This window comes from Sus scrofa, chromosome 8 (assembly GCF_054392235.1).
Source record: "Sus scrofa isolate SSC_HxYL_T2T_F1_AM1 chromosome 8, Sscrofa_HxYL_maternal_Yorkshire_Landrace_v2.0, whole genome shotgun sequence".
NCBI classification, from domain to species: domain Eukaryota; kingdom Metazoa; phylum Chordata; class Mammalia; order Artiodactyla; family Suidae; genus Sus; species Sus scrofa.
This window is the reverse complement of record NC_139390.1, coordinates 120,566,850-120,593,456: the sequence shown is the minus strand read 5'-3', so window position 1 is coordinate 120,593,456 and position 26,607 is coordinate 120,566,850. Positions and strand designations below refer to the sequence as shown.

Sequence of the window (26,607 nt, the reverse complement as noted above, 5' to 3'; positions counted from 1 at the left end):
TCTCCATGGTCCTAAGAGTTTACTTTCTTGACTTACATTTTGTTTTCTGAATATCATCCAAGCCTTAGAAGAAGACCTTGAAAAATGTTGCTTTGTGAAGTAGAGGACTGTGCCAGTATCTAGTTGGCTTGGAGATTGCTTAGAAGGAACGTGGGAAACCTCTTGAGTGAGGATGTCTGAGTTGGGTCATGAGCACAGGCAGACCAGGTAAACTCTGTATGCCAGTTGAAATAAGCACAAAGGATCCATTTTCTCCAACAGGAGAGATCAACTACTGATAACTAGTGAGGAGGCTGGAGTAAACAACCTCTTAGAAATCTTAAAAGCAGGAGTTCCCGTCGTGGCACAGTGGTTAACGAATCCGACTAGGAACCATGAGGTTGCGGGTTCGGTCCCTGCCCTTGCTCAGTGGGTTAACGATCCAGCGTTGCCGTGAGCTGTGGTGTAGGTTGCAGACGCGGCTCGGATCCTGCGTTGCTGTGGCTCTGGCGTAGGCCGGTGGCTACAGCTCCGATTAGACCCCTAGCCTGGGAACCTCCATATGCCGCGGAAGCGGCCCAAAGACATAGCAAAAAAGACAAAAAAAAAAAAAAAAAAAAAGAAAGAAATCTTAAAAGCAAAGACAACAGAAGATTAGAAAGGGAGAAAAATCACTAGAGGAACCAAGAGACTTGGGTGTGTAAAGGAGACTCCCAAGCAGGAGCTGGAAAGCGTGGGCAAGTTTAGCACTAGCTGAGCTCCTCAGGTTTAGGTAGTCTGCTCAGTCTGTTAACCTGCTCAGGTTATCTATACTAGAGACTGCTTGAGGATTGATCATAATGCTTCTATATCCTGAGAAGTTACTCTGCCTCCCAACAAATGTCCTCTCTCCCTGACCAGAGGTGGACTCTGTCTGTCTGACAGCCTCTTTTTCATACTATCCCCACCTCAATTTGTTTCTGTCTTAATTCATATTTATCTGTGTCTGGTTTCATTTCTACTTCTAGTTTCATTTTTATTTTCAAAGACAGGATTTTATTTGAGCAAGAGTAATAATCACAGTAAATATGTATATTTTATTCTAATTTTATGAACTATGTAATTATACTATATTTAGCTGGAGGGGCTGGTCTCTCTGCTGCCTGGTGGTACATTACCACAAATGGCATCTTGCTAAGAAGAAAACTTTTTTAAGTTTCCAAGACAGAATGCTTTTATTTGCCTGCCCCACGCAGAGTGACCAAAATGAAAAATGAGGCTTACTCGTTTTATCCTTGGTACGTGTTATTCAACAGACCGTGTGCTCATAATAAGCCTTTTAAAGAGACTATATGATATTTGGGAATTTAGGTTGCAAGTTTAAGACCTTTTCTCTTTAACTTTGAAATTATAATGATACCTCATGTTCATTTTAGAAAAATTTGAACCTTGATAAATAAAGGGAAATTTTAAGTCATCTGTAAATCAATTACCTGTTAAAAATTTGCATTCTTTTTCCAGTATTTACGTGTATATGTGCAGCTTTTATAAAACAAGATAAATAAGGTTATACACATATCACAGTTTTGTTCTCATGGATATATCATAAACCACCTGTCACTCCCCACTCAGCATGGTAGAGAAATTTCAGTTTCTATTGCATCCGTCTACCACAATTTAGTTAAGCAAGTCCATCTTGTTGAACATTTACTTCCAGTTTTTCACTGTTAATGTCAGAGACTCAGAGCTAAATCTTGTTCACATTATTAGGGTGTTTAAAAAAATGTAAGAAATGTACAGTAGTCCTAGAGAGCAGCCTGATATTTTGGTGGGTTTGGGTTTGTTTTTGTTTTTTGTTTTTTTTAGTTTTATGGCTGCACCTGCAGCATATGGAAGTTCCCAGGCCAGGGATTGAATCCAAGCCGAGGCTTCGGTCACTGGAGCCTTTTAACCCACTGTATTGAACCTGCACTCCTGCAGTAACTGGAGCCCCTGCAGTCAGGTTCTTAACCCACTGTGCCAGGGCAGAAACTCCTTTTTTTTTTTTTTTTAAGCCAATTTAATATGTGAAACATTGTATCTCACTTTTTTGATTTGGGTTTTTTTGCTCACCAATGCATTTAAAACACTTTGTCACTTTCAGTGTTAAAGTATAAAGAAGTTGTTTTCTTTGGTTGGAAGAGGTCTGAAAGCATTTCTTAAACGTAAATAATTATTGATGTTGCACCTTTACGATACTGTATGACCTTGTCATTTCTTGAGACTTTTACTCTAAGGAGCTAAGGAGTTCTAGCATAACAACAGAGGAAAGAACTAGATTGTTGATTGTTTCTTCCTGGAAGACCTAACAGAAAAACTGTAGAGGCTGGGAGACACAGAGCTTTTTGGTCTGTTCCTTCAACCTTTCTCTCTGGGCTTTATTTAAAACAAACAAACAAACAAAACAACTCCTATTTCTGGGATGTTTGAGTGTTCTCTATATTGGGCAGAGTGAGGTACAGAGTGAACTTTCAAGATATTTCAAATTTAAGACTATGTAATTAGGAAACAATGTCTGAGTTCTCATCATACAGTTTTACTCAAGCATCCCTCTAAAATAGTGGGTTGTTCCCCCCACATACACACCCCGTTTCTCCTTCCCTCTCATTCATAACTGCCGTATGTTGTCCATGGATTTGGTGTCTGAAAATCTTCAAGGCATCAAACTTAATGCTTTCCTCCTTGATGCTTTCCTCCTCCCTCTCCCATTTATAAGATTACTTGAGTGGCTTTATTTTCCTACTTGCAAGGGGTTTAGGTGGGACTCATTCAGCACCCAGCTGGCTGTCTTTTAAGAGGGTGTTAGTCAGCAAACAAATAACATCACTCTGTGCCCCGAAGACACAGCAGACTGGCAGGTGGTCCCTTCCCTCATGGAGTTCACAGTCTGACAGAAAAGAGCCAGTGCATCTTTACCAGTGACTGACGAAATGACTACAATGAGAAAACGTTTATGATGGAGAAAAAGCATAGACTGATGGGGAGCAGATGAAAGAGGCCCTAATCCAGTCTGGAAGAGTTAAGAAAAGGCTTCTTTTCTTTGTTTAAGAGTGCGTGGGGATTTATTATGTAGTGCGCCCCTTGCTGCGTGCTGTTTAATATCTGTGAACTAATCTCTTTCTGCTTTCTTTGGTTAGCTTTAGCAATATCCAACAAGATTTTTTTTTTTTTTTTTTTTGCCATGCCCTAGGCATATGGAAATTCCTGGGGCAGGGATCCAACCCACACCACGGCAGCAACCTGAGCTGCTGCAGTGACAGTGCCAGATCCTTAACCTGCTGCGCCACAAGGGAACTCCTCCCACAAGAATTAAAATGAAAATACATTGCTAAAGTTGATGGACAACTTTAGTAGTAACAGTATTTCAGTCTAAAGGAAAATTCTTAAATAATTAGCCTAAAGAACAACATACTTGCCTGATGGAATGAAAAAAGCTGACAAATCGCCAGAACATCAGCTTACCCAAAGGACTTGTGGGGTAGCTGTGGAAGTTCACCCGTATCATGTCTTCCATATATGGTGTGGGAATATCTGAAGGAACAAAGGTCTTTTGCCAGCTAAGATTTGCTCTCTAGCAACTAGTATTTAAAATAAAAATTAATTTGTTTTCCAACTTACAGTGAAATGAGCCTTAACCGCAGTGACTTTCGTAATTTGGAAATGCTCCACGTTTAACTGTTAGGGAGAGCCCGAGGTGACTGTGACAGATAGGAAGATTCCTTTGGGTTGCTGAGTCCCCTGAGAGGATTATGGCTGTTCTTTTGCCAAACCATGACTCTCAAGTCCATTAGGAGGCTTAAAAACAGATGCTTCCCTGGAAAGTCACTTTCCAAGCATCAGGTTACTTAGGGTTTTTATGTGGCTGTATCTTAGCCATCTCCTGATGGTGGGGAATTTGTTCCACAAATCTGGAACCGTCTTCTCTTCAGCTCTTATCAGACACGTGGCTGAGGGAAATGGAAGGAAAAGATGGATTTCTGGTGCGGTTGTGTCCCTGAGATGAGCCAGACCATCCGAGCCGCTTATTTGTAGCACATTGCGCTGGCTTCCTACCAAAGAAGCTCTAGGGAGTTACACTTCAGAATTTCTCGAGGGTCATGATGAAGAACTATCCTATGACATCATATGATGGTCTCCCCGGGTCTGTGCTGTTGCTCCTTGTCTCCTGTGTACAGACCTGCAGTGAGCATGTTAGAGCTGAGTGTTAAGAAAAGCTTGTTTCCCCTGGGGAGCAAACCGTGGTTCCCCACTGCCCATCCTCCTAGCATGTGCAGATCTGGAGATACACAGAATCCGTCTCTGAGTTTGGAAGTTTGTTTCTTCTCTCTTTTGCACTAGTTGCAAAGGAACTGAGAGCCAAGTACGTAGCCCAGTTTTTTTGCCACGTTGTACAACTTAACTAGCATACCTATTATACCCCTGTTCTTCTCATTTTTATTTTAGTCATGGATGTGGCTAAACAACATTAACCAACAAATAATGGATGAGGCACACTATATGCCAGGTGCTGTTTCTTTTTTTTCTTTTTTTTTTTTTTTTTTGCTATTTCTTGGGCCTCTCCCTCGGCATATGGAGGTTCCCAGGCTAGGGGTCTAATCGGAGCTGTAGCCACCAGCCTACACCAGAGCTACAGCAATGCAGGATCCGAGTCGCGTCTGCAACCTACACCACAGCTCATGGCAACGCCGGATCATTAACCCACTGAGCAAGGGCAGGGACCGAACCCGCCACCTCATGGTTCCTAGTCGGATTCGTTAACCACTGCGCCACGACGGGAACTCCAGGTGCTGTTTCTAAACACTTTATAAATATTAACTCCTTCACCCCCTTAAGGACCCTATGAAGTTCGTGCTGTTGTTATCCTGATTTACAGGTGAGGAAACTGAGGCACAGGGAGGTTATGTATCATGTCTGGAGTCCCACAGGTGATAATGGTGGCGATTCTTTACTTGGAGCAGGTGAGACAATATTCAGTCATAGGAAATATTTCCCCACTCCTCCTACTATATCTTGTGATCAAGAATCCCTGGTCTTTATTTACCTGACTTTCTGATCCTATGTTACTCCTCTTACAGGAGTAATTTACTATGTAAGTTGTATCATATACTTTATTCCTTTATGAAGTGATGCATGATACATATACTTCAAATTAAAATTAATGAACTTCCGAGACACTCTGGCCGAGGTGTGCAGGGGCTTGATGTGGGATCTCAGTTCCCAGACCAGGGGTTGAACCCAGGCCACAGTGGTGAAAGCATCGAATCCTAACTGCTGCTAGACCACCAGGGAACTCCCCCATGACCCTCTTTTAAATGGGTCTTTTCTGAACTACTCTAGGACATGCAGAGTGTTTGGAGTAAGTATTAAGCATGAATTTGCATTCTGACGTCCATCTCCTTTACCCATTTCCTTTTTGACAAGGGCACACATTTTAGGTTTGACTAAATGAAAGGCACCGTGTTTAGCTATGTAATTGGAAAAAACCTATAAGCTGACGGTACTATCATTGTCATTAGTATCACGGTACAAGCAGCTACAGTTGTTCATAGACTTAGGCTGTGGCCCAGGAGCCACTTTGTCCGCAGACTTAGGTTATGGCCCAGGAGCCACTATCTGTCCTTCTTTAAATTTGTCTTGTCCTTGCTCCCTAAGAAATGAAATGTTGCCCTGTTTTATGAGCTACTCTGAGTTTCCGCCTCTCCCAGCTTGACACCCTGGGCTTGTTTCTACATATCGCTGTGTGTAGGTACATGAAAAGCATTGGAACCCTTCGGGAGGTGTGTCTTCTCAAGAAATCTCTTTGTTAGCCCAGTTCTTATTCTGTCAGATAGTTAGTTAAACTAACTTAACTCCTAACTTTATAAATAGGTAATTAAATCGATCCTTTTGATGGAGTAGCTCAGGTTGATAGTTTACAAAGATTAGCCCATGAGATTACTGGAGGGTGTTAACACTGCAGCCACTGTCGCTGACGCCAGGAACAGGCATGTGGGGGGATACTTGGAGGGTGTATCTGTAGGCGCCTTTGGTATAAAGAGACACATGACCCCTTTGATCCAGGTACTATCAGATTAAATCTGAATATACATTCCTTTCTTCTTGTAGTACCTCAGTGTTCTAGAAAAGTCTTAAATATGGGGAACCTCTGAAAGGTTTAAAGTGAGAGAGTTAATTTTTTTTTTCTTGTCTCTTTCTTTCTTTTTTTCTTTTTTTTTTTTTTTTCTTTTTTTGTGTTTAGGGCCGCACCTGCAGCATATGAAAGTTCCCAGGCTAGGGGTCGAATCAGACCTGTAGCTACTGGCCTATGCCACAGCCACAGCCACTGCAACACAGAATCTGAGCCATGTCTGCGACCTGCACCAAGCTTACAGCAACGTGGGATCCCTAACCCACTGTGAGAGGCCAGGGATCGAACCCGCGTCCTCCTGGATACTGAGCCACGACAGGAACTCCTGAGAGAGTTAAATTTTTAAAAGGACCAGTGGGGGAAAACAGGGCAGGACGAGATTAATGTAATGCAGGGGAAACATCCTGGTGGCTGGAAGGAGGGTCGGTCAGTGGGGGTGGTGAGGACAGTCAAGAAAGAGGTAATAGCTAGAGTGAGGTCCCAAGTGAAATGAGAAAGCATCTTCTGAGGGTGGGATGTCTTTTCAGAGGAGTAAACACATCCCACTGAGAGAATTATGTGATAGCTGAAATGTAAATTAAGTTGCTTACCTCCTATTAGAGCCTTAGTGGAATGTAGCATTTTTGACCAGCTGAAGTTTATTTCATCTCTAAACAGCATTTCAGATGTATTTGTGTTCTTTAATTTTTATAACAAATTTATTGAGATAGATGTAATTCACATACCATAAAATTCATCCTTTTAGAGAGTACAGTTCAGCGATTTGTAGTTCGTTTACAGAGTTGTGGAACCATCACCACTGTCTGATTTTAGAATGTTTACATCATCCCCCAGAGAAACCCCAAATCCACTGATAGTCCCTGTCCATTCTCTGCCTCCAGCCCCTGGCAACCATTCATCTACTTTCTGTATGTACCGATTTGCCTCTTCTGCAGACTTCATATAAATGGAATCATTCAACATGTGATCTTTTGTAACTGGCTTCTTTATTTTTTTGTGTAATGTTGTCAAGGTTCATCCGTGTTACAGCATGCATCACTACTTCATCCTTTTTTATTGCCATATAATATTTTTCTTGTATGGACAGCATACATTTTGCTTATCTGTTCATCAGTCTTTGGGCATTTTCATCAGTTGATGGACATTTAGATTGTTTCCACTTTGGGGCTGTTATGAATAATGCACAGGAATATTTGTGTACAAGTTTTTTGTGGACTGGTATTTTCGTTTTTCTTGGGTATATAACGAGGAGTTCTTGAGTGTCTTCCAACAGTTGAGTATTTTTGGTGAAAGTGAGATCTCAGTTGAAATCCGTTTCTGGCAGTGGATAGGTGTATATCCTGTGATTGCTAAGCTTAGATCTTAGTGAAATTTGTTAGGCATTTGAAAGATAAATATACGTCAGCTACCAAATCCCGTGTGTGTGTCTGTGTATGTGTGTTGATCTCAGTTTATACTCTTACACAGCTTTCCAGAGGTTTCCAGCTTATAGGATATTCATATGGTAGTTCTGTGAACTAGAAACCTCTGGAAAGTGGTGTACATTTTACTTCCACCCACAAGTCAAGTTTCAGCTCACTTAACATCCATTGAAAGAGAGAGGAGAGTTCCCCTTGTGGCTCAGCATGTTACAAAGCCAACTAGGATCCATGAGGATGCAGGTTCCATCCCTGGCCTCGATCCGTGGGTTGAGGATCCAGCGTTGCCATGAGCTGTGGTGTAGATCGAAGACGCGGCTTGGATCTGGCATTGCTGTGGCTCTGGCATAGGCCGGCAGCTATAGCTCTGATTGGACCCCTAGCCTGTGAACCTCCATATGCATGGGTGCAGCCCTAAAAAGCAAAAAAAAAAAAAAAAGGAAAGAAAAAGAAAGAAAGAAAAAAGAAAAAGAAGAAGAAAAGAAAAAAGAGAGAGGGAACAGATGGATTTTAGGGCAGTGAAACTACCCTGTGTGATACTTGGGTGGTAGATACATGTTGCTATACCCATGTCCAAACCCATAGAATGTCTGCCACCAAGAGTGAACTTAGCATAAACCGTGGACCCTGATAATTATGATATATCCAAGTAGGCTTATAGATTGTAACAAATGTACCACTTGGTGGGGAATGTTGAAAACAGAGGAGGCTGTGCATGTGAGGGGGCAAGGGAAATACGCGAAATCTCTATACTTCCTGATCAGTTTCACTGTGAATCTCAAACTACTCTAAAAATCAATCTAAAGAGTCCATGAAAGTGTTACAGCAGTTGTATGTATTTCACCATTTTGTTTGAAGGTGACAGATTGTGCATCACGCAGCAGCCTTGGTCTTGGTGACACTGAGTTTGTGTATAGGCAGTTCCTCAGACTGCTCTGCAAAGCCCTCGGTGGCCTGTGCCCTCCACTGCATTTCTCTACTCCTGGGTCGCGAGGCTCCTCTGCCTTTCCATTCTCTAATCCTTCCTGGCTCATTCCTGCCTCAGGGCCTTTGAACCAGCTGCTTCTTTGGCCTGGAGTGTTCTTCCATGCCCGCTCCCTGCTATTAGGAGCATCCCTTCAAAGAGGCTGCCTAACCACTTGCTCTAAGTCAGCCATGCCAGCCTTGCTCTGATTCTGACTTCTCTCAGTGGCATTTATCACAATCTTCTTATTTATTTATCTTCTTATTTATCTCCTTGTTAGAATGTGAGCATTGTGAGGGAAGGGAATCTGCCTGCCTTCCTTCCTCCATCTCTGAACAGGTCTATCAGGTATTTAGTACATGTTAGCTAGTGGAATGCATGGCCAAGGTGCATTTCTCCTCCTGAAATGCTGGTGCCTGTTAGAGCCAGTGTTCTCCTGGTGACTCTTCCAGGGGGCAGTGTATAGAGCGCACCCCTTCACCCTCTCCCCCAGAAAACCAGCAGAACACAGCAAAGCATCGTTCTTATTTACCCTCTCACTTTCTCTGCCTTTTAGTGCCACCCTCCTTTGCCCCTGCCACTCTTCGCAGAAAAGATCTGTTCCAGAACTGAGTGTTGACTGCTGCAGGGACTACGGTGGGGTTTGCTGTGCTCCCATCTGCAGACAGTGGGTTTCATGCTTCCTGGTGCTGGATCCTAAGAATGATTTGCATCTCCTGAAGGTTGGTTGTCCTGAAACTTCTCTGCTATCATCTCTTTTCTAGTTAAGACATTTCAAAAATGCCTTAACTCTGGGAATTTCTATTTTATCCTCAGGAGAGACTTAGATTTCAGACTGTTTCAGGTGAATAGATGTTTCCCCACTCATTGGATTGTTGTCCTAAATGACAGCCAAGGAAAGCGGTGACACCAAAAACTTCCCACCATCTTTGTGGTACTGCCAAAAGACGACACTCGGTAACTGCCTCGGCCATGCACTATGAAAAATTAGTGACACTAAAATCTAAGAAATATCAGGCACCAACATTACTGAAATGATTACTAGCAAAGCTAGTCTGATTCTATAGCTATTTAAACCAAGGTTAAAGAGTTGTAGTAGTTATAACCCATTCTCTGCCCACCGTAGAGGAAGGAAGGTTTTGCATTTATGATTGATATTGTTTGACTCAATTCACTGCCTAGACTAACTTGAATTTAATTCTGAGGATAACTTTATTCTTAAATATAAAAATAGCAGTTCATTTTTTTTTTTTTTTGTCTTTTTGTCTTTTCTAGGGCTGCACCCGCAGCATATGGAGGTTCCCAGGCTAGGGGTCTAATCGGAGCTATAGCTGTCAGCCTACACCACAGCCACAGCAACGTGGAATCCAAGCCGCATCTTCGACCTACACCACAGCTCATGGCAACGCTGGATCCTTAGCCCACTGAGCAAGGGCAGGGATCGAACCGGCAACCTCTTAGTTCCTAGTCAGATTCGTTAACCACTTGAGCCACAACAGGAACTCCAAAAACAGCAGTTCACTTTTAATGCAAAAGATTTTTTGCTTCTTCTCTACAGCTATGATCACCTTATGACTGAGACTCAGTCGACTCTTTTGATGGACATTTTTTTTTATCATTACCAATTAATGCAGTACTGGAGCTCCCTTGTGGCCTAGCAGTTAAAGATTCAGCCTTGTCACTACTGTGGCGCAAGTTGGATCCCCAGCCCAGGAACTTCCACATGCCATGGGTGCAGCCAAAAAAAAAAAAAAAACAGTTAATGCAGTATTTGCCTGAAAAGACTTCAGCCTTAAGATGGGCCCTAGAGCCATGTAATCCCAAGTTAATTAAAAATAAGTTCTTATGAATATTTAAGAGTCATTGTTCAATACAGCATTCTGTAGGCTTATTTGTTTGTCTTTTGTAAAATTCAAAATAATTCTAAGAATGCTGCTAGGATTAGAAGGCCTGTAGTGGACCTGTAATAAGAATGATAACTATTTCTGACTATTTGACACAATGATCTCTCTCCCTTTGGCTGACGGTGGGATGGTGTCTGTCCTATTGAAGCATGATAGAGAAAAGAGTTCATTTATTCAACAAATACGTAACGACTGCTGTGTGCCAGGCTCTCGTTTCAGTGTTGCGAACGAGGCAGTGAACAAAAAGCAAACTCTCTGCTTTCATGGAGCTTGTAAAAACTCCCAAATAATCTCAGCAAACCAACGGGAGAAGAGAGGCGCAGAGAACTTGACTCACTGTCAGGTGTCCTGGGAAAACCTCCTTCAAGATGGCAGGCAAGATGAAAAGGAGGGAGCTGGAGCCTGATTTGGAAAATATGCTAAAGCTATCACAGTGCTGTAATCTAACCACTGCAAAAAATATAGACGCTTATCAAAACAATAAACCAAAAGCAGGTGCCAGGGTGGTCTAACCTAGGCTTAGAAAAAAAGAAGGATTACTTTTCAAGGATACCATTTTAATGCATTTTTTCCAGGTTCACAGAGTTTGCCCAAATTCTGCCTCCACCGCCCCCTCCCAGCCTCAGCTGTGTCTAAATGCAGCCTTCTTGACTTTCTCTGTGCATAAATATGAATTCATATTTGCCCCCTTAATAAAGTAAGAGATAATCACCAATGATGCTTTTGAGCAACGTATATTTCCTCCTAATATATGTAGAAGGTTTTAACAAATCAGTACTAAGAGAGTGTCCTCATTCTTTTTTTTTCCTCAGCAGCGACAGAGTAGCCCATTGTATGGATGTACCACAATTTAAATAGCGACCTATTGATGGATGTTTGGATTGTAGCCAACGCTTACTCTTAAACAATGCCACAGTTAGTAACTTTGTGTGTAGACTGTTCTGCATGCACAGAATTATATGTGTATACATTTGCAAAGTAGAATTATAGTTCATACAGTATGTGTATAATTTTGATAGTCAGATTGCTTCCCAGAAGTGCTTTATCTTCTCACCCCCCTGCTAGAAACATGTGAGAGTAGCCGTTATCTGGGTTTTTTGCCAATCTGGTAAGTTAAATGGTGTCTCAGAGATTCAATTTAGGAATACTGTTCATTCAGAATTTTCAGTGGTATTTTTTTTTTAAAGAAAATGCTCAGAAAACTAAATAAGACTAGAATTCAGCTCTTTTTATCATACAAAAAAATAAAAAGTCACTTGGAGTTCCCTTGTGGCTCAGTGGATTAAGGATCCAGCGTTATCAGTGCTGTGGCTGTGGTTATAGCTGTGATGTGGGTTTGATCTCTGGCCAAAAAAAAAAAAAAGGCATTAAAGGTCACATTAGATCTTCTGTTATGTAAGTTAAGACAGTGTTTGTCCATGTTAAAAATGCTGCATTTTATTTTATTTTATTTTATTTTTTTTTTGGCTGCATTTAGGGCATGCAGAAATTCCTGGGCCAGTGATTGAACCCAAACCACAGCAATAACCCAAGCCACAGCAGTGACAATTGCTGAGTTCTTAAGTGCTAGGCCACCAGGGAACTCCCCAAAATGCTACTTTTTGTTCTTTTCTTTTTTAGGGCCACACCCACAGCATATGGAAGTTCCCAGGGGTTGAACTGGTGCTGCAGCCACTGGCCTATATCACAGCAACAGCAACGCCAGATCTGAGTCGCGTCTGTGACCTATGCTGGAGCTTGCAGCACTGCTGGATCCTTAACCTACTGAGGGAGGCCAGGTATCAAAGCTGCATCATCATGGATACTCGTCAGGTTCTTAACCCACTGAGCCACAACAGGAACTCCAAAAATGCTACGTTTTAAATACTGAAAACATACAAAGTAAAAGTGCTTCTTAGGCTCACCATGTACTAGGAGACCTGCTAAGAGTAAGACCTTTTTTCTGTAATTTTGTCCTATGTGATATCTAATTGAAATAAGACAGCATATATAAAAATAAGTTAATACAATAGGCCCAAGACTGCTCTTCTTAGAAACACCTGCTTACAAGGCTGGCCCTTGACTGCTGGTGCCTGGTAACTTAGATCTGAGAAGAGTTCTCAGCATTTCCTGGTAAGAATGGCTCACGGTGCCTGAACCATTTGGGCAAACAGTATGGTTTCTGTTGAATATCTGCTCACGTTCCGGGAGTATAGAATTTGGGTACATGCCCAGCAGTAGGTTCCAATGTGACCAGCCCCAATAAAAAAACCCCAGACACTGAATCACTAATGAGCTTCCCTGGTAGGTGATATTTCACAGGTGGTGTCACAGCTCAGTGAAATTAAGCACAAGCTATGTGATTTTACTGGGAAAGGACCCTTGGAAGCTTGCTGCTGGTCTCCTCCAGACTTTATCCTGGGTGCCTTTTTCTTTGCGGATTTTGCTTGGTATCCTTTTTTTGCAACAAATAGCCATGAATTTGACTATATACTGGGTGCCTTTTTCTTTGCGGATTTTGCTTGGTATCCTTTTCTTGCAACAAATAGCCATGAATTTGACTATATACTGGGTCCCATGAGTCATCAAAATGAGAGTGGTCTTGGGGACCCTGACCCAATCAGCTTTGCAAAAACTTGAATATTCTGTCTGTTGTATTAGTGGTAAATGACACAGATATTTTTAGCATGCAATTAATTGACCTTTGGCTTCGTATCTTAACTTTTAGCCCATCTTGTAAAATGTAATGCTTCAGATTTCTAACAATGATCTAGCATTTACATCTAACAAATGGAGGCAACAAGAAGGCTGCTCTGCATTGGAGAGTTTTACATTTAGTGGTGAATCCACAACTGGTTCTTTGGTCTTCCCAATGTCTATACTTAGGCTTAAAAGCTTCTTGCTTTAATTTCCTATAATTTGGTTATTAGGCAAATGGATTTACTCAAATTCCCTTGGAATTCATAGCCACAGAATTTTAGCTAGACAGTCTCATTTCTAAGTATGCTCTGATTCTGAAGCTTAACTGCAAATCAATAGTCCTAGAAACTTCCCTTAGGACAGCAGACCTTTGCCCAAATAGGACATAAGGCCCAAAGATTGAAATGAAGCTTATTTTTGCATAATTGTGTTATAATAGCATTTTGTTTTAATTTTTGAATATTCAAATGGAAAACTGATAAAAGTGCTAAACATAAAGATTTATTTCTTAAAGCTGCATTTGAAAAAGGAAAATAGCTGGCTTCTGGAGAATAGTATTTATATGGTTTAAAAATATTAAATATACTCCAAAGTGGTGAGTCTTAAGGCTTATGGTTGACTAGTGTATTTTTGTTGATAATAACTAAGCTTGAATGACATTGTGGAAGCCACTGTTGTTAATGTTTTACGTATAGTGCCTCATTTAATTTCCATCGTAACTTTGTGAGGTAGCTGTTATTAACTCCACTTTGAGACAGAGTGGATTTAAACAATTAACTCCACTTTGAGACAGAGTGGATTTAAACAATTTGTCCAAAGTTAAATGGTTGGCTGGCCAGAACCTGGGAGAACTAGACTTTGAATTCTCTGTAGGCTAAGCTCTTAATCACTCTGCTTTCCTGATCACATGGTGGCATCTCAGCTGGCACTGCAGAACACTGGTTACATGAAGAACCTTACACATTTACCCTGAGGTATAGGGATGATCCGATCCTTTTATGCTAAGAGTGAGAAATGTTCATCTCCTTGGTTTCTAAGGGTCAGGAAGCATAAGTGGGATCCTTGCAAAACACAAAACTGAGCATGTCACTCCTCGATCCCACTATCTTGGGGGAAAAATCCAAATATCATAATAAGGGATTATGATTTTTTTTTCTTTTTTTTTTTTTTTTTTTGTCTTTTTGCCTTTTCTAGGGCCACTTCCGCGGCATATGGAGGTTCCCAGGCTAGGGGTCGAATCGGAGCCGTAGCCACCGGCCTATGCCAGAGCCACAGCAACGCAGGATCCGAGCCGCGTCTGCAACCTTCACCACAGCTCACAGCAACGCCGGGTCCTTAACTCACTGAGCAAGGCCAGGGATCGAACCCGCAACCTCATGGTTCCTAGTCGGATTCGTTAACCACTGTGCCACGACGGGAACTCCAAGGGATTATGATATTTAGGAGCCTCTTTAAGAGCCAGCCTTTCCCCATTTCAGCCAAGCTGACTTTTCTCTTGTTCACGTACATACAAACCTCGTTTTACTTTGCTCCTTAAGGCCTTTGCACATGCTATTCCTTCTGCTGTAAATAACCTCACCCCCACCTTGTCTGCCTTTTCTTCATCCTTCAGATCCGAATTGAGAAACCCTTCTTCCAGGAGGCCTTCCCTGATCTTCCTGAACCAGGGGATGAGGGTGGGGGTGTGCCTTGGCAATGTGTCCCTCTTGAGTCTTGATTTTAACTAGCCAGACATTTATCTCCCTGTGTTGTAGTTATTTGTGTGTTTCCCCAACTAGATGTGAGCTGTTTGAGAGCAGAGACAAGGTCTGTCTAGTTGGCTTGGTCACAGCAGAACCAGACATTCAAATAGCAGACATTCAAAAATCTAAACAAAGCTTCAAGTTTCAAAAGGTGAGGCAGAATTAACCATTGAGCTCTCAGAGTATATGAATAAACTGCTAGGTGTCATAGATGAGGCTCTACTCTCATGTAATAGTCAGAAATCGTCAGTTACAGCATGACGACGAATATTCTACTTTTGTTGTTGAAACCCACATTAAGCAGGTCATCAGTGACAAATTCATGAGCTTAAATACTAAGCTTTCTGCTGGTGGGTTCCTTTCCAAGACCAAACTCCATTTTGGAAATCTGAAGAAGGAAGTTTTCTATCCCCCAGTTGTATGCACAAGCCCAAGCGTTTCACTGGGCTGCAGTAGGTCCACATATCAACTACAAACCCCAACTTGGGAGAACCTGCTCAGACATGGTTAAAGATGTATCAGCACTTTGGAGAGCAGCTCACCCCGATATTACTTGCCCATAGTAAAAGTCACCTAGAATTAGCCAGCTCTAGGTAACAAGAGGACCCATTTCTTCAATCTACTATAGCGGTTGTCTGTGGACTTCAGTAATTTTTTAGATATGGAAAAAATGTCCTAAAAAATGCTTCATAAAGAAAATATGTTGGCAAAGACAACGTTTTAACATAAAATCTTTGCTAAGTAAACTTAGCCACCTCTTTTATAGCCGTTAAGAACAAAGTAAAATTTCTAGCTGTGTAGCAGAAGAAATTGGCACAACACTGTAAGTAAATTCTACTTTAATTTAAAAAATCAGAAATTCTATTATTCATTAACTTTTAATAGTATTTAAAATAGCAGGTATCCTGAAATCCCTATGTTAGGATGAATGTTATTTGATGAAGGGAAGAAGAAAGAAGACTTTCTAAATTATATTTGTCCCCTTCTGCCCATTAGCATTAAATAAATGTAGGATTCAGGATTTTCCCACTAAGATTAGAGGTGGCATTTAGACACATCTTTATGTCTTACTTTCTATGTCCATAGCAGGCATGGCTGAAAAGGACAAAACAATAAAAAAAAAAAAAACAGTATCTAGCATGTGTGCATGTACATGGCTCTTTAAAAACCACTCCCCCCCTTAAATATTTAATGCATAGGAATGACTAGGAAAAATAGTAGATCCATAAAATATTAGGGAACTAGAAATAACTGGAGGAAAGATAACATGAAATGCAAACCTAGAGTGTTTTCTTCTAGATTTTTGGCTTCTAGGGTGACCTAGGAATTCATTGTGAAGTTAAAGACCAAGGTCGGCAAGGTGACTTTAAGCTGACTGACATTTACTTATATTCATAGTGGTATTTCAGGGCAAACCCCTTCGATTCTAAAGCTACTTGTATTGTGATATCAATTCTTTCAGGTTAATGATGAGTATATGTAAAGTGTAACAGTTTTTCTGGCCAGGAATGTAGCTCACCAAAGAGTCAACTCTCTGGTTGCCTGAAAAAAAAAAAAACTCTTGACTATGAGGTCAGAGCTAGTGACTCAGGGCTGTTTAGGAATGTATTATATTAACTATGAATTCATTAGAGAAATAATTCCTGGGGAGAAGGTAACTTCCATGACAGCATATAATGCCCACTCCCTTATATAAGAGTCCTGTAATTGCTTTTTGTGTGAAAGACTTTCTTCCGAACTCAATAGAAAAAAATAATGTAGCCTTTATTTCAGCTACGTGGGATCTACTGTTTCTCTGCACAGCCTAGTGCCTTTTGAATTCCCTAACTTGAAAAGAATGGAAGGAGCCTCCATACCCAGTGACGTGGGGAAGAGCAGTGTCAAGGTTAAACATGAAATCAACAGTCTGGAGCTGGGAGCGGTTCGAGCTGAATAAATGTCTGTCCTGTGTCTGACTGTACCTGTGCCTGAGTCACCTTCCTCCTGCCAAAGACAAACAGGTTACTAGGCAACCGGATTGATTCAGACACTCTAAACGTCTCACTGCAGTAAAATGTCCATCTGCAAGATTTCCAGGAAATGTCCCTCTTGCAGGTCACCAGGGAGCTGGACAAACATTCACACAGGCAATGAAAGCAGCAGATGACCCAGCTAGCAGCTATGTGTGAGAAAGTGGGGCCAGCTAATATCTGGAAGGAAGTCACCTTACGGGGTGAACACAGATTGTTGTCTGCATGGTAACTGTGAGGAGGAAGCACGCAGAAGGGAAAGGTGAAATCTCTCCCCAGAAGGACTCATGGGGAAGGAAGTCCATTGCTCTTAGGAAAAAAAAGCAACACAGCAAAACAACCCAGCACATTCCAAATTGTAAAAATAGACCAAGATCTCAGACCACTTGCTGAATTTCTAGGTTTCGCTTCCTCCTGTCTCCCAGGGAGGTGAGAATGGACCCTACCCTGGAAGGTGGTTTGTGCATTAGTACCGGGGACGCAGCCAGTGCCTGGTAGCCATGCTCTGCAGAAGTGTAATCATGTCCTCCACCCTCCGGGCAACTCCCGAAGTAAGGGGTGGGGACAGAATTGTGTAGGAAGGAAGGAAAACCCAGAGATAGGTGAGAACTTCTCAGGGATTTATCTATTCTTTAATCATTTGGAGGACTGCAATTACAGAAAGTATAGTTTTTGTTTTTTGATCAGGTTCAGGGTGGGATGTAGAAATCATAGTTATAGCATCATTTAAGAGACCTCTTCAAGGGTTTTTGGCATTAGCGACCTTGAAAATTATTTGCATATTGAAAAACTAAATCAGCATTATTCAAGGGGGGAGGGATTAATTAATCATGGAGATTGCTTGGTAACGTCCAAGTTACCTGTGTGTTCCAAAGCTCTAAGTGGGTTTTTGCTTTACTGTTTTTTATACTTTCTATCCCCTTCAAATATAAGATAAATTATAATTAAACATGCAGTCACACAAATAAGCCACTCTAAATTGGGTGAAATCTTGGGGTCTTATTTCCATATGGAAATTAAAATTATGCAGACACATATTATTGGCTCCATTAGAAAAAGAAAGGTGCCTTTGGTACTTTGGAGAAGGTGATACAGAGCTGGTGTCTTTGAGTGTGTGAGCTACACATTCTTTCACAGCCATTCTAGTGCCCCTGAGTGCCAGGCACTTGGCCAGTGGCCAGCAACATGGAGCCAAATCAGACATGGACTGTCCTTACACTTCCTCACCCTATATAGGCTGCAAACAACAAACCCAAATAGTGGACTAAAGAAATGGGAGGAACCAAGGCAAGAGGAGAAAGCCATGGCATTAAATCCCCATCTGATCTTTTAAGAGTTTTCATTTCCCCTGCGTGGATTTTTTGAAGGGAAAGAACGTTTGCAAGTTGGGTCGAGAATATGTTGCTGCACATTGGGCTAGTGACACAGCAGTGCCTGGGTGATGTGAGAGAGTTGTGAGATTAGGAACCATTCTTTTTCCTGAACCTGTAGAAGCTCTGGTTCTGTCAGTGGGGCTGTTTCCAGGGAAGGACCTTCAATAAAGTCAAGAGGAAGAAGGAGATTGGGGGAGTGGCTCTCAAGGTTGTCGCAAGAGCTAATCATAAGCTAACTTAATTTTAAGTTAGTTCCAAACCCTGGTCCATGGTACACTGTTATTGCCTGACACCATTTTATTCAGTAATTATGCAGATTTCTCTATTACCAAAATAACAGCCAAATGCTTTCAGGTTAACTTTAGGATTGCTATAAAAAGTAAGAGAAAAACCCATCTAAGTCTAAAATTTTCTGACTTTCTCTTAAGCCACAATACCTAGTGAGTTCGCTGAATTTAGCATTGAAAGTAGCACTGTTTTATATCAGTCTTACACTTTGAATAACTTTCTGAGTGTAGAATGTTGATTTGAGGAAAAGGCTAAGTGTGACTTGTTTTATAAAGAACTTGGTTTTCCCCTTAATTAGTTTTTGTTTTTATTAAAGTATAGTTAACATACAGTAATGTTATGTAAGTGACCTGTGTACAATATAATGAGTCACAATTTTTAAAGGTTATACTCCATTTATAGGTATTATAAAGTATTGGCTATATTCCCTGTGTTGTATAACATGTCATTATAGCATATTTTATAGCTAATAGTCTGTACCTCCCATTAATTTAGATTCTCAGTCTTTCACCAGGAATCTTTGTTATTTGGTGCAAAACTTTATTAACCATTATTACAATTTAAAAAAAAAAAAAAGCTTACTGAACAAACATAACATTTCCAAAAACAGAGAAGACATAAAAAATGCTTCAAATGATTCAGATACATTTTGATGAAGTTCACTTACTTTGCTTATTTATTCCAAAAATATTTGTGGTAGGAATTTTTTTTTTTTTTTTTTAATGCCCTGGAAGTTCCCAGGCCAGGGATTGAATTCAAGCTGCAGCTGTGACCTATATGGGAGCTGTAGCAATACCGATCCTTTATATTTCAGAAGAGGCCTTTTTAAACACAGTTCACACTAGTTTGTATTATATTATTTCCTGATTTTGAATTTGCATCCACAGAAGGGTCAGTTGATCTCATAAAACGTGATACTCGAGTCTTCTATATTTATTCTCTGGTGTTGGTCCTTGAGCACATTCAATAACTTCTCTTTACCTTTCATCTTAATCAACCATCTCTTGTTCTGTGGGATGTGACCTTTCACTTCAACCTTATGAAATTATTTTCTTCAGTTTTAAGTCTTATTTCTTCTCTAGTTAATTAACCTGGACTCAGAAGCTCTTTGTTAATATCTTACTTAATTGACTTCGGTCATGGTCGGAAAGGGGGGTCTGCATTAGCGCCCCCCCCCCAAAGTCGTCTTGCTCCATCCAGATGCCTAAATAGCAAATGGAACTAAAGGATTATTCTTTCATTAATTAATTTTCCTTTTCACATGGCCTATTTAACAGTGTGGCTTTTGATCATGTGAAATAAAGACATAAATGACCTTTTTTAAAAATTTTCATATGCCAATGGCTAGTCATTTAACATAGACCCTTATTTGAGAATGTGAGAGAGATAAGGTAGAGGAGACTGAGGACCATGAGGTTGCTTTAATTCTCATCAAGTGGTAGAGTCGAGGTTAGAAGCCAGATACAAGGATTCTAAGATGTTCCCTTTGCAGGTTTGACCTGTATTTAATTTGCTTCTTATTTTATCAAGGGCATGTTGTAGGGGCCATGGTTGTTGAGTCAACTTTTGTTGTTCATGGTTTTAATAAACCATATGGACCTGTTACCCAGAAATTGCCTTCATCAAGCTAAATTAAAATGCCCCAAAAAATTTAAATCTTAGAGAGGAATCAATCTCTCACCCATAGGATGAAGGTCATGGTGGTGTTATGAGCACTAAGAGGAAACACCTAGAGCCTCTAATGGTCAGTACACTCTTCATCAGTAAGTTACCTTACACCTTTCTTTCTGTAAGAAGTGAGATTTTTGTTTGCCTTCTTTAACTGTCTTCGGTGAAATCACTAACATATGTTTACTTTTGATAGAATGATATTTTTATGTGCCTGAGAAATCTGAAAAATAATGGGGTTGTATTAATGAGAACTGAAAACCAAGATTGCTGTATTACCTACCCAGGATTGATCACGGCTGGTTTGTGGCCAAATGGAAATAAGAATTCTGGTCTCTTAATATCTGATCCAGGGCCTTGCCATGACACCATTCGTTTTTAAACTCTTAGCCATGGAACCCAGAATTCAAATGAGATTTTGGATAATCCCTCCAAATTAGAAGGAAAAGCAGAACTTCTCTCGTTGGAGACATGGAGATGTCTGCATGATCTTCCTGAGACTCTGCACCTCCTTCTTCTCAACATAGTTCTTAACACAGATAAAGGGTGTGGCCCTTCTCTTATTCCCCACCCCACCATGTCCTTAACACAACAAACTAAATCTGGCGTAGTCCTGCTTTTCTGGAGTGTATCTGTCCCCTGAATCTGAAAAGTAAATACACACGGGAAAGTTGGGAGGTACGTTGACCCAGGCCGTGTGTCATAGCTGTAAAGGAAATGTCAGGTCTGCCCTGTTGACTCTGGAACATTTTTACTGCGCGTCAAGAGGAAGCAGCGAGCGAGATCTGGCTCTGAGAGCCCACTAATCTCCAGGGTTGGTTCTGACTTAGCAGGGGCGTGCTATCCCATTTCTTCCTCTTTGCTGTAAGAATTCGTCCTGAAGCTGTCTGCTGATTTGTAGGTTTCCCCCCAGAGTGGTAGAATGACGTGCTGGATCAGAACCATCAAAGTACTAAATGCTGGCTCCACCATTTATTGGCTGGTGACCTTGGGCAATTTCATTTAACCACTTAAGCTTTCTGTGCTCATCTGTGAAATGTGGGTGCTAATAATAATAATAACTACCTCACAGTATTGTGTTGATTTTTTTTTTATTTTCTTAATTTTTGTTTTGTTTTGTTTTGTCTTTGTTTGTTTGTTTTTTTAGGGTCGCACCTGAGGCATATGGAGGTTCCCAGGTTAGGGGTCAAATTGGAGCTTCAGCCGCTGGCCTAGACCACAGCTACAGCAACTCGGGATCTTTAACCCACTGAGTGAGGCCAGGGATCGAACCCGCATCTTCATGGATACGTGTAGGGTTTGTTAAACCACTGAGCCACAATGGGAACTCCCAGAATTGTGTTAATTAAATAAGACCAGTAAAGCCTTTAGAACAATGTTTGAGCAATGGTAAGTCCTATATATAAGTGTTAGCTATCACTCTTAATTCTTAAGTCTAGGACATATTAAATTTAAGTCATTAATAGGACACAGATTCAAAACATTTTAAACACTTAAATATTCTAGCCTAGTGTTGTTAACTAAAACTATGTATTTCTTGGTGGAGAGAATATATCATAATAATGGTAAATCCCAATTAACTTTGCTGGATCACATGTTGATAAAATTCTTTAAATACTTTTTAAAAAAAAAAAAAAAGCTTTCCTAAAATAACTAGAAAGCCAAAAATATAATCAATCATTGTTTGGCTTCACAGTATAAATTAGATTTGTTAAAGCCCCAGAGAAATTTTCTCTTCTACTTAGTTATTACACATGATTTTATTTTTGTAGATAAGGAAGGCCACATGAAGTGGTCAATGCACATTTCCTAGAAAACTTTCTGACAGTTGATTTTCAAATAAAGGTTTCTGTGATTGCACTTTGCTGAAAATCTCTGCAGAGAAAGTCTGTTTATTTAGCCAGCTATCTGTTGACGTACAGTAGTTTCCTTAATGAGTGCATTTTTGTTTTTAAGAGTTGGTGCCACTTTTAGAATAGAGTGAGGCAGTTACCTGCTCCAGTTAGCAACAGGATTCTGGAGCTAGCTTTAGAATTAGGGTCTTCTTTGGTCACCAGCCTTTTTGTCCTTGTTGCTGCCAGCACCCAGATACTTACCAAATACCTAATTCACATTTGAAAGCATCATGATTATTACATGTAATATTTAAGTAATTCTGTGGCTTTTCTTACTATTGAAATCTTTGCGCTAGTCTGATTTGCCCCTCTAGAACACCATTTATAAGAGGTTTGTATATAATTGGGCACAAATAGGCGTTCCTGTTGTGGCGAAGCAGAAATGAATCTGCCTAGCATCCCACGAGGACACGAGTCTGATCCCTGTCCTCCTTCAGTGGGTCAGAGATCCTGTGTTGCCCTGAGCTGTGGTGTAGGTCGCAGACACAGCTCCAATCCCACATTGCTGTGGGCTGTGGTGTAGGCCGGCAGCCCATAGCTCAGATTCAACCCCTAGCCTGGGAACATGAATATCTAGCCAAAAGGCAAAGTAAAGAATGGTGACCAGGAGTTCCCTGTGTGGCTCAGCGGTTAATGAACCCATTAGCATCCATGAGGATGCGTGTTGGATCCCTGGCCTCTCTCAGTGGGTTAAGAATCCAGTGTTGCTGTAAGCTGTGGTGTGGGTCACCACAGCTCGGATCCCATGTTGCTATGGTGTAGGCTGGAGGCTGCAGCTTCTGTTGGACCCCTAGCCTGGGAACCTCCATATGCTGTGAGCACAGCCTTAAAAAGACAAAAAGACCAAAAAAAAAAAAAAAAAAAAAAAGGTGACCATACCATGAAAATGTCAGAATGTCAGACATAAAGCACCCCAGAGAGAAGGTTTGGTTTCTCACAAGCTGAAAGTTATAAATCAGCATGTGGTTTTCAGTGGGGACTGGGGGAAGGGTACACTAGGTTTTGTAACCTCCCTGGGCAAGGCAGGCCAGTTTGACTATTCATTCCTGGGTCCAGGAGTCACAGCAGGAAAGGTTTCTTGGAGAAAGTGACCTCTAAGCTGGGGCCTGAAGCATGAGAGGCAGGTATGTAAGCAAGAGAGTTTGGGGTGTTGAAGAGTTATATGGAAAGGCCTGATAAGATGGGATATCTCATGTGAAGGGAGTAGAAATTAACTATGTTTGGAAGCACAGATTTAGGGAAGGAAAAATAAATAATTCTCAAACTGAGCCTGAAAAGGATGGCAGAGGCCAGCATATGAAGGTCCTTGTAAGCAGTGTCACCCATCAGGACATACCATCATGTAAGAAGCAGTCCAGGGGGAAAAAAAGATAATTGAGGAAAGGTGATCTAATTGTATATTTGTTATTAAGAAAATAGTATTAATTTTGGTATGCTATAATGGCGTGTGTGTGTGTGTGTGTGTGTGTGTTTTAAGAGCCTTACTGAGGCACAATGAAATATTTACAAGCGAATTATGTTTAGGATTGTTTCGCCAAAAAAACCCTGGGTTAGAGGGTAGATGAAATAGATTTCCCATGATGATTGCTGTAGCTGATGAGGTTTGCTGTACTCTACTTTCAGTGCAGCATTTGAAATTTTCTATTATAAGGTGGTGTTTTTGTTTTTGATTTTTTTTTTAAAGTCAAAATAAACCATGGACCATAGGGAGCCATTTAAGGGTTTTAAAGAAGCCAGTAAAGCAGGAAATGGACTGTGAACAAAACCAGAGGGGGAAGGAGTGCTACATCAAGTACTTGATCAGTCCTTTTCCCACAGTGACTGTGGCGTTTCAGTTTCTCCTTGTGCAAGATTCTTAAGACTTCATGTCTTCTTAGTAACCAGTTCTCTATTAGCCATTTCCTCTAAGACTTTCACTTTGTATTCAATGGTACAAAATCCTAGTGGTGTCTGATATTCCTAATACTATATCAGCTTCCTGTTTAATAAAAAAGTGATTCTATATGTCTTCCTGGTAGATGGATTTACTCCATTAAAAATTCATTGTGGCGGAGTTCCCTGGTGGCTCAGTGGGTTAAGGCTCCTGAGTTGTTACTGCTTGGCTCGAGTCACCACTGTGGTTCTAGTTCTGTGCCTGGCTTGTAAACGTCAGCGTGCCATGAGCATGGCCAAAAAAAAAAACAAAATTGTTGTAGCTATTGATATGTTTGGACTAATTCATGCCCTCTGTAAGGAAAGGTGTTTGTGAGTTGAACTAAGCTAGAGAGAGCAATTAGGTAGATACATGGAGGATTAAAATGAACAGGACCTGAGATGTGTGTCAGGGGAGCAGAGGAGGGAGTTTGAAGCTGAGTTGCTAGCTAAGATTTTATTTACCCTGTAAATAGACCTCCCCCCTCCACTGATGGAATTTACTCAGTTCCTTTAAAGATACCACCCCCCCCAAGCCATCATCCTTTTTGACATTCTTAAGACATGCCTCTACAGTATAAAAACATATTACTGAAATGCTAGTTTTGGTCTTATTCAGTACAAGCCTTGGAAAAGGGCTCACAATTTTCTCATATCTTTACTACTACAGATTGTGCTACCTGACATGTTAGAAAAAGAAAACGAACAACGCAAATCAGAAAACCAAAATACTTTTAGACTGTTACTTCATTGCTGTTTTTTAAAATATAGGTTTTTTGATAGCATGTTAAAAAAAATTTCGAGTATTTATAGTCAAATACATTTACTTATGTAGATTCATCAATGAAAATTGCATTTAATGGAAATAAGATTAAATATGGAATTACATCTTTTAGCTTCCTGATGCTAATTGAACATTGAGTTTATAGCATTTCCTGACTACCTCTTGGCAGGAGGTTCAGGTTTAGAGGTAGTGCTTTTAATCATCCTGTGTTTTTCTAAACCTGCTTCACTCTTTAGAAAATAGTCTGACCATAGTTTACTCCCAAGGAGAGACCAGTGATAAACTGAATCATATAACTATCTACTGATTTTCTACTCATTGCTGATTTGTGGAGCTCGGTGTTTTAAAAGGCTTTTTTTAAAAAAAAAAAAAAAGACTATTCTATATTTTAAAATTTTTGTTTTCAGTTTTCATCTATATACCTTAGACTTAAAGTTTCTAAGTTTATATATATAAATGTCTCCCACTCCCTTTCATATTTTTGAATTTTCTTTTCTATCGGGAATATGGTTTTGCTAAACTTCAAATGTTATTTCAGACTCTTCTCTAATTTAAAAAAAAAAAGTTGTTTTTATTGCTCATTGGTCTTTTTTTAAAGTGACTTCTGGGTGGAAGGGGGAGAGTGAGAGATACTTAATCAAAAAAGCTCTCGAGGTCAGGAGCCAGCCGCCTCTTCTGCTACTGTCCTGAGCACTGAGAGCCAAATTCCACACCGGACGGAAGGCCAGAAATAATTCTCTTCTGGTTGGCCGGCTCTTCATTTGCTTCACCTTCCAGGCTTTCAGCAGTGTGTGCAAGAGTTGCTATATATTTAACCCTTTATTATTGCTTATCTTGAGTTTGGTCACTCTGTTTCCTTAAATTCAGGGTACAGCTTATTAAGTTTTCTGTATCGGTAGATGCTATCCTACCCATTTAGGAAAATTTCTGCGTCAGAAGTCAATGGAATTCTGAATCCTTGTTAGATATTTGATAGCTTTAACTTTTTTGTCCCCATAGAATATCTTTAATTTTATTCTTCCTGTGTTTATAATATTGCATCTTTAACCTTTTCTTAAAAGCCTCATGTGAGTTAAACATTGCTTAGCAGAGTGCACTGGGGCGATCAATTTTTTTAAAGTCCATTATGACCAATAAAATTAGAGTGCTGTACACATACATACATTATTTTCATCTGTTAGAAATGGAAAAGCACAAGGGCGGAATTCCCTCTGTGGCACAGTGGGTTAAGAATTCCACTGCAGCAGCTCAGGTCACAGATGCAGCTCAAATTCAATCCACAAATTGAGTAAGTATGGGAGCATTTTCAGTGTAGCCCTTTTTTAGTGTTATGTTATTTTGTTTGGCCACACCTGCTGCATGCAGAAGTACCTGGGCCAGGGATTGAACTCATGCCACAGCAGCAACCCAAGCCACAGCCGTGACAGTGCCAGGTCGTTAACCTGCTGAGCCACAGAGAACTCCCCTTTTTAGTTTTACAAAGTTTTATTTGTACAGGTTTCTGGGTGCTCTTTATCATAATTGGGTCTCGGGGGTTGGAATGTAGATGCTCTCGACATTCTTCGGACTTGATGGTATACTGCTTTTCTTTCTGATAATGAATATTCATTTTAAAATTTTAAAATGAGTGTTACCTCATAAGCCTGGTGATCCTACTTTGAATAACCCTTCTGTTTTATTTTTCTTCATAGCACTTTAAATCTTTTTTTGTTGCTGTTGTTGTAGTATGACATTAGCAGAATGTAAACTCCATGAGAGAAGTAACTTTTTAAAAACTGCTGTGTCCTGGAGTTCCCGGTGGCCTAGCGGTTAAGCATCCAGCATTGCCATTGCTGTGGTTCAGTCTGA

The 26,607-nt window shown here is 40.6% G+C and overlaps 1 protein-coding gene and 1 non-coding gene across 8 annotated transcripts in view; both read left to right on the top strand.

Annotated features, from left to right (window-relative positions):
* Nucleotides 1-26,607, top strand: part of SGMS2 (sphingomyelin synthase 2) — a 106,704-nt gene that overhangs the window by 27,577 nt on the left and 52,520 nt on the right. For 4 of the 7 annotated variants that reach the window (XR_014813231.1, XM_013978971.3, XM_013978972.3 and 1 more), the window contains exon 2: nucleotides 9,063-9,228. The exons of the other annotated variants lie outside the window; for them this stretch is intronic. The gene's annotated coding sequence lies outside the window, so the exon portion shown is untranslated. The remainder of the gene's footprint in view (nucleotides 1-9,062; nucleotides 9,229-26,607) is intronic. 7 annotated transcript variants of the gene reach the window in all.
* Nucleotides 7,585-7,665, top strand: MIR9843 (microRNA mir-9843). The gene has a single exon (NR_128530.1). It is a non-coding gene; the product is annotated as a microRNA mir-9843 (primary transcript).